Below are 8,468 nucleotides of genomic sequence, written 5' to 3' on the forward strand. Positions count from 1 at the left end.
AAATTTATTTGAGCGTAAGCTTTCGTGAGCTACAGCTCACTTCATCGGATGCATCTGATGTTAGTCTCTAAGGTGCCACAAGTCCTCCTTTTCTTTTTGCAAATACAGACTAACACAGCTGCTACTCTGAAACCTGTCATTACGCAAAGTGTGACAAATGTAATCAAACCCCATATGAGCAGCTCTGTTGACTTCAATGTGTTGACTTGTGTAGTAAGGTACTTTTCCTGGTGAATAAGGGTGGCAGAATCAATCCCTATGTTTTTAGCTCTTTCATGGCTAATATCACTTTATCCAATACGTATTAAATTAATGTTTTGGATTTTACTTAATCTCTGTGCTGAAAGGCAACAGGAAAGTTCAGAGAAATTAGACTTTTGCAAGATTATTTTTAATATCTAATTGAAAATCTACTATACTAGGTGATAAAAGCCACCCAGGGCAATTTTATTAAATTCATTATTTAATCGGATTAGTTTTTCACAGGTAAGAATAATATTTTTTATATATTACATTTTAGAAATTAGACCTAGACAATCTCTCTCTCAAAGGCGCTGTAGCCATGCAAGAACTGTTGTTTAATTCTAACTTTTTATTTAACAAGTCCTGATAAACTAAGGGGCTTTTGTAATTAGAAAGTACTGTACATTTTTTAAATGATTAAATATTAAACTCTCTGGTGTTCCTTCTACCGATTCAATATGATAGGACATCAGAAACACAGTATGCTATTGCCACGGAGAAGGTTATTAAAGTATTGGATAATACCATAATTTGATTAATCTCTGCGATTCAGATTTGTTTTTAAATCATAAGCATTCCGCAATAAGAATGCATTAAACCACAAAATTTAATATCTTCAAGCTAACTGCAGGTACTAAATATCTATGTCTCTGCTGCGTTTGTTTCATTTTACTGACAAGCACACTTCCTTCCTTTGTAGAGTAGTTGCATTACCCACCCCAAGAAAAATCCAAAATATGTGACCATGCATTCAGTGATGCTGCATAGCGTATAAGTTAATGGAAAAAGGGGCCTGTCATAAATATAAAGGGAAGGGTAAACCCCTTTGAAATCCCTCCTGGCCAGGGGAAAGCTCCTCTCACCTGTAAAGGGTTAAGAAGCTAAAGGTAACCTCGCTGGCACCTGACCAAAATGACCAATGAGGAGACAAGATACTTTCAAAAGCTGGGAGGAGGGAGAGAAACAAAGGGTTTGTGGGTCTGTCTGTAGTCGTCTTGGCCAGGGACAGAACAGGAATGGAGCCTTAGAACTTTTAGTAAGTAATCTAGCTAGGTATGTGTTAGATTATGATTTCTTTAAATGGCTGAGAAAAGAATTGTGCTGAATAGAATAACTATTTCTGTCTGTGTATCTTTTTTGTAACTTAAGGTTTTGCCTAGAGGGGTTCTCTATGTTTTTGAATCTAATTACCCTGTAAGATATCTACCATCCTGATTTTACAGGGGGGATTTCTTTATTTCTATTTACTTCTATTTTTTATTAAAAGTCTTCTTGTAAAACACTGAATGCTTTTTCATTGTTCTCAGATCCAAGGGTTTGGGTCTGTGGTCACCTATGCAAATTGGTGAGGCTTTTTATCCAACATTTCCCAGGAAAGGGGGAGTGCAAGTGTTGGGAGGATTGTTCATTGTTCTTAAGATCCAAGGGTCTGGGTCTGTAGTCACCTAGGCGAATTGGTGAGGCTTTTTACCAAACCTTGTCCAGGAAGTAGGGTGCAAGGTTTTGGGAAGTATTTTGGGGGGAAGGACGCGTCCAAACAGCTCTTCCCCAGTAACCAGTATTAGTTTGGTGGTGGTAGCGGCCATTCCAAGGATAACGGGGGTAATATTTTGTACCTTGGGGAAGTTTTGACCTAAGCTGGTAAAGATAAGCTTAGGAGGTTTTTCATGCAGGTCCCCACATCTGTACCCTAGAGTTCAGAGTGGGGGAGGAACCTTGACATGGTGGCACAGTGGTGGGATTAACCTGAAATCATTTTGAGATCCAGTTGAGATTTTTTGAACTAGAAATACAGATTTTAAAAAGGAATTTTTAGGAAGTCCAGAAGGCAGCTTTGAAACTGAAAGCAGCTTGGTTTCTCTCTGCTTTGTGGCCAAGCAGAGACAAAAGGGGATTATCTTGTGAATTGCAGGTTTCATTTGCCTGGAGGCAGGGTACTTAACTCCTGCAGGGAAATTCACAGTCTTCCAACCCAGAGGTTTGTTGTTTTTTTTCTTTTCTTCCTAAAAGTAAATAGGGGGTGTGTGCTCTACCCATTTGCCTGGAGACAAAAGTGGCAGGGTTTTTTTTAGGATTTTGATTTTTTTTTTGTTTTACAAGGAGCACAGGTTTGAAAAGAAATTTTTTTTTTCTTTGGGCTGGGTAAGCAGGTTTCCAAGTAGTTGGAGGTTTTTTGCTTTAATTTGGGCCCAGAGCAGAGACAAGGGAATTGTCTTTTTCTGTAGGCTGACAATCACTATCAGAGACTAGGTATTCTATTCCAGCACAGCAAAATTTTACAGCCAAGTTTTGTTTGTTTATTTCTAAACCTCGGGTGTAAAGTTAGTTAAAAACAGAGAGGTTAGAATGACCAAATCCTCAGCTCGACTACAGCTGGAATTAGCCAAATTTCAGGCTGAGGAAAAACAAAGGGAACATGAAAGACAGATAGAACTCATGCGGCTGGAGAAGGAGGTACAGGAGGCTGCCCACAAAAGGGAAATGGAGGCAAGGAAGCATGTGGAGGAGATGGAGAGGATAAAGGCCCAGCAGAATATACCAACAAACCCTAGCAATCCTTCTCCAGGTACCACTTCCCATCCCAGAAAGTTCCCCACCTACAAGGCAGGTGATGATACTGAGGCCTTCTTAGAAAACTTCGAAAGGGCCTGCCTTGGGTACAGCATCTCTACTGACCAATACATGGTAGAGCTGAGGCCGCAGCTCAGTGGACCCTTAGCTGAGGTGGCAGCTGAAATGCCTAAAGAACACATGAACAAGTATGAACTGTTTAAATCCAAGGCGAGAGTCAGAATGGGGATAACACCCGAGCAGTCTCGTCGGAGGTTCCGAGCCCTAAGGTGGAAACCAGACATGTCATTTACCCGACATGCCTACCACATTGTGAAACATTGGGATGCCTGGATATCAGGAGCAAGTGTTGAATCTCCAGTAAATTTGCCCTTCCTAATGCAAATGGAACAATTCTTAGAGGGTGTTCCTGAGGAAATAGAAAGATACATCCTAGATGGGAAACCCAAAACTGTAATCGAGGCAGGAGAGATTGGAGCCAGATGGGTGGAGGTGGCAGAGAAGAAGAAAACTGGTCGCAGTTGGAGCGGAGACCAGAAGGGACCACCCCAGACCACACCCTATTACCGGGGGCCGCCCAAAGCCCCACCTACCTCCCAAAGAACCCTCCAGACCCCTTATCGTCCCACCACCCCGTTCTCCAGCAACCCTCCTCGTCCCAGTGACCCGTCAGCTGGACGATGTTTTAAGTGTAACGAGCTGGGGCATGTAAAGGCCAACTGCCCCAAGAACCCCAACAGATTACAGTTCATTGCACCGGAATCACACCAGAGGTCCACAGGCCCAGATACCTCCCAGATACCCTTGGAGCGGAGGGAAACTGTGAGTGTGGGCGGGAAGAAGGTCACCGCGTGGAGGGACACCGGAGCACAAGTGTCAGCTATCCATGCTTCCTTAGTGGACCCCAATTTAATCAACCCAGAGATCCAAGTGACGATTCAACCCTTCAAGTCCAACTCTTTCAATTTGCCTACAGCCAAGTTGCCTGTCCAGTACAAGGGCTGGTCAGGAATGTGGACTTTTGCAGTCTATGATGATTATCCCATCCCCATGCTGTTGGGGGAAGACTTGGCCAATCATGTGAAGCAGGCCAAGAGGGTGGGAATGGTCACCCGCAACCAGGCTAAACAAGCCGTGAGGCCTAGCTCTGTTCCGGAAACTTCTATCAGGACCCAGTCAGAGGTGATGGACCTGGACCCCAGGCCAATGTCTGCAACAGCAGTAGTGGATCCAGTCCCAGAGACCCAGACGGAACCAGTCCCAGAACCGGAACCAGCCGAACAACCAACACCAGACCCCGTGTCAGCACTGAATCCAGTACTTGCAACCTCAACACCAGAGGGCCCCACCGAACCTGAACTGGCAGCAGCCGATAACCCTACACAAGAGGCTCAGCCGGAGCCTGAATCCCAACATAGTGCACCAGCGGAGAGCGGTTCACAGTCAACAGAAACAGCTCCATCCCCTATATCGCTTCCAGAGGGACCAAGCCTAGGTCCACAATCCCATGAGGAACTGATGTCTCCAGCATCAAGGGAACAGTTCCAGACCGAACAGGAAGCAGATGAAAGCCTCCAGAGAGCTTGGACGGCGGCACGGAGCAACCCACCGCCTCTCAGCTCTTCTAATCGATCCAGGTTTGTTGTAGAAAGAGGACTTTTATACAAGGAAACTCTTTCTGGGGGACACCAGGAAGACTGGCATCCTCAGAGACAGTTGGTAGTTCCAACTAAATACCGGGCCAAGCTCTTGAGCTTAGCCCATGATCACCCTAGTGGCCATGCTGGGGTGAACAGGACCAAAGACCGTTTGGGGGGGTCATTCCACTGGGAGGGAATGGGCAAGGATGTTTCTACCTATGTCCAGTCTTGTGAGGTGTGCCAAAGAGTGGGAAAACCCCAAGACCAGGTCAAAGCTCCTCTCCAGCCACTCCCCATCATTGAAGTTCCATTTCAGCGAGTAGCTGTGGATATTCTGGGTCCTTTTCCGAAAAAGACACCCAGAGGAAAGCAGTACATACTGACTTTCATGGATTTTGCCACCCGATGGCCGGAAGCAGTAGCTCTAAGCAACACCAGGGCTAAAAGTGTGTGCCAGGCACTAGCAGACATTTTTGCCAGGGTAGGTTGGCCCTCCGACATCCTCACAGATGCAGGGACTAATTTCCTGGCAGGAACTATGAAAAACCTTTGGGAAGCTCATGGGGTAAATCACTTGGTTGCCACTCCTTACCATCATCAAACAAATGGCATGGTGGAGAAGTTTAATGGAACTTTGGGGGCCATGATACGTAAATTCGTAAATGAGCACTCCAATGATTGGGACCTAGTATTGCAGCAGTTGCTCTTTGCCTACAGAGCTGTACCACATCCCAGTTTAGGGTTTTCCCCATTTGAACTTGTATATGGCCGTGAGGTTAAGGGGCCATTGCAGTTGGTGAAGCAGCAATGGGAGGGATTTACACCTTCTCCAGGAACTAACATTCTGGACTTTGTAACCAACCTACAAAACACCCTCCGAACCTCTTTAGCCCTTGCTAGAGAAAACTTACAGGATGCTCAAAAAGAGCAAAAAGCCTGGTATGATAAACATGCCAGAGAGCGTTCCTTCAAAGTAGGAGACCAGGTCATGGTCTTAAAGGCGCTCCAGGCCCATAAAATGGAAGCATCGTGGGAAGGGCCATTCGTGGTCCAGGAGCGCCTGGGAGCTGTTAATTATCTCATAGCATTCCCCACCTCCAACCGAAAGCCTAAGGTGTACCATATTAATTCTCTAAAGCCCTTTTATTCCAGAGAATTAAAGGTTTGTCAGTTTACAGCCCAGGGAGGAGACGACGCTGAGTGGCCTGAAGGTGTTTACTACGAAGGGAAATGTGGTGGTGGTGTGGAAGAGGTGAACCTCTCCATGACCCTTGGGCGTATGCAGCGACAGCAGATCCAGGAGCTGTGCACTAGCTACGCGCCAACGTTCTCAGCCACCCCAGGACTGACTGAACGGGCATACCACTCCATTGACACAGGTAATGCTCACCCAATTAGGGTCCACCCTTACCGGGTGTCTCCTCAAGCTAAAACTGCTATAGAACGGGAGATCCAGGATATGTTACAGATGGGTGTAATCCGCCCCTCTGAAAGTGCATGGGCATCTCCAGTGGTTCTAGTTCCCAAACCAGATGGGGAAATACATTTTTGCGTGGACTACCGTAAGCTAAATGCTGTAACTCGCCCAGACAACTATCCCATGCCACGCACAGATGAACTATTAGAGAAACTGGGAAGGGCCCAGTTCATCTCTACCTTGGACTTAACCAAGGGGTACTGGCAGGTACCGCTAGATGAATCTGCCAAGGAAAGGTCAGCCTTCATCACACATCTCGGGCTGTATGAATTTAATGTACTCCCTTTCGGGCTGCGAAATGCACCCGCCACTTTCCAAAGACTTGTAGATGGTCTCCTAGCGGGATTAGGAGAATATGCAGTCGCCTACCTTGACGATGTGGCCATATTTTCGGATTCCTGGGCAGACCACCTGGAACATCTACAAAAAGTCCTTGAGCGCATAAGGGAGGCAGGACTAACTGTTAAGGCTAAGAAGTGTCAAATAGGCCTAAACAGAGTGACTTACCTTGGACACCAGGTGGGTCAAGGAACTATCAGCCCCCTACAGGCCAAAGTGGATGCTATCCAAAAGTGGCCTGTCCCAAAGTCAAAGAAACAGGTTCAATCCTTCTTAGGCTTGGCCGGTTATTACAGACGATTTGTACCGCACTACAGCCAAATCGCTGCCCCACTGACAGACCTAACCAAAAAGAAACAGCCAAATGCTGTTCAGTGGACCGGAAGGTGTCAGAAGGCCTTTAACAAGCTTAAAGCGACACTCATGTCTGACCCTGTACTAAGGGCCCCAGACTTTGACAAACCGTTCCTAGTAACCACAGATGCATCCGAGCGTGGTGTGGGAGCAGTTTTAATGCAGAAAGGACCTGATCAAGAATTCCACCCTGTAGTGTTTCTCAGCAAAAAACTGTCTGAGAGGGAAAGCAACTGGTCAGTCACTGAAAAAGAATGTTATGCCATTGTCTACGCTCTGGAAAAGCTACGCCCATATGTTTGGGGACGGCGTTTCCACCTGCAAACCGACCATGCTGCACTAAAGTGGCTTCACACCGTCAAAGAAACTAACAGAAAACTTCTTCGGTGGAGTTTAGCTCTCCAAGATTTTGATTTCGACATCCAACACATCTCAGGAGCTTCTAACAAAGTGGCTGATGCACTCTCCCGTGAAAGTTTCCCAGAATCAACTGGTTAAAATCGTCCTTGAGATGTGGAAAATATTGTTAGTCTTTATGTACTTGGTAGTATATTTAGAGATGCATGTGTCTTATTAACTCTGTTTTCCTAGAGCTCCAGGAAGAAATCCCAGCCAGTGTTTCACCCTAGCTGAGATTTGGGGGGCGTGTCATAAATATAAAGGGAAGGGTAAACCCCTTTGAAATCCCTCCTGGCCAGGGGAAAGCTCCTCTCACCTGTAAAGGGTTAAGAAGCTAAAGGTAACCTCGCTGGCACCTGACCAAAATGACCAATGAGGAGACAAGATACTTTCAAAAGCTGGGAGGAGGGAGAGAAACAAAGGGTTTGTGGGTCTGTCTGTAGTCGTCTTGGCCAGGGACAGAACAGGAATGGAGCCTTAGAACTTTTAGTAAGTAATCTAGCTAGGTATGTGTTAGATTATGATTTCTTTAAATGGCTGAGAAAAGAATTGTGCTGAATAGAATAACTATTTCTGTCTGTGTATCTTTTTTGTAACTTAAGGTTTTGCCTAGAGGGGTTCTCTATGTTTTTGAATCTAATTACCCTGTAAGATATCTACCATCCTGATTTTACAGGGGGGATTTCTTTATTTCTATTTACTTCTATTTTTTATTAAAAGTCTTCTTGTAAAACACTGAATGCTTTTTCATTGTTCTCAGATCCAAGGGTTTGGGTCTGTGGTCACCTATGCAAATTGGTGAGGCTTTTTATCCAACATTTCCCAGGAAAGGGGGAGTGCAAGTGTTGGGAGGATTGTTCATTGTTCTTAAGATCCAAGGGTCTGGGTCTGTAGTCACCTAGGCGAATTGGTGAGGCTTTTTACCAAACCTTGTCCAGGAAGTAGGGTGCAAGGTTTTGGGAAGTATTTTGGGGGGAAGGACGCGTCCAAACAGCTCTTCCCCAGTAACCAGTATTAGTTTGGTGGTGGTAGCGGCCATTCCAAGGATAACGGGGGTAATATTTTGTACCTTGGGGAAGTTTTGACCTAAGCTGGTAAAGATAAGCTTAGGAGGTTTTTCATGCAGGTCCCCACATCTGTACCCTAGAGTTCAGAGTGGGGGAGGAACCTTGACAGGGCCTGAAGTATTTAAGGGTATGTCTACACTGCAATTAAAAACCCACGGCAGGTCCATGCCAGCTGACTTGGGCTCGTAGTGCTCAGGCTAAAGGGCTGTTTAATTGCAGTGTAGATGTTCTGGCTTGGGCTGGAACCTGGGCTCTAGGACCTGCAAGGTGAGATTTTTAAAAGAAATAACTTCTTTAAAGTCAATGGACCTGCTTACATGCTTAAAGTTAAATCTGTGTTTAAGTGATTTACTGCATTAGGGCCAGATCAGCACCTTG

This window comes from Lepidochelys kempii, chromosome 7 (genome assembly GCF_965140265.1).
Source record: "Lepidochelys kempii isolate rLepKem1 chromosome 7, rLepKem1.hap2, whole genome shotgun sequence".
Lineage (NCBI taxonomy): Eukaryota > Metazoa > Chordata > Testudines > Cheloniidae > Lepidochelys > Lepidochelys kempii.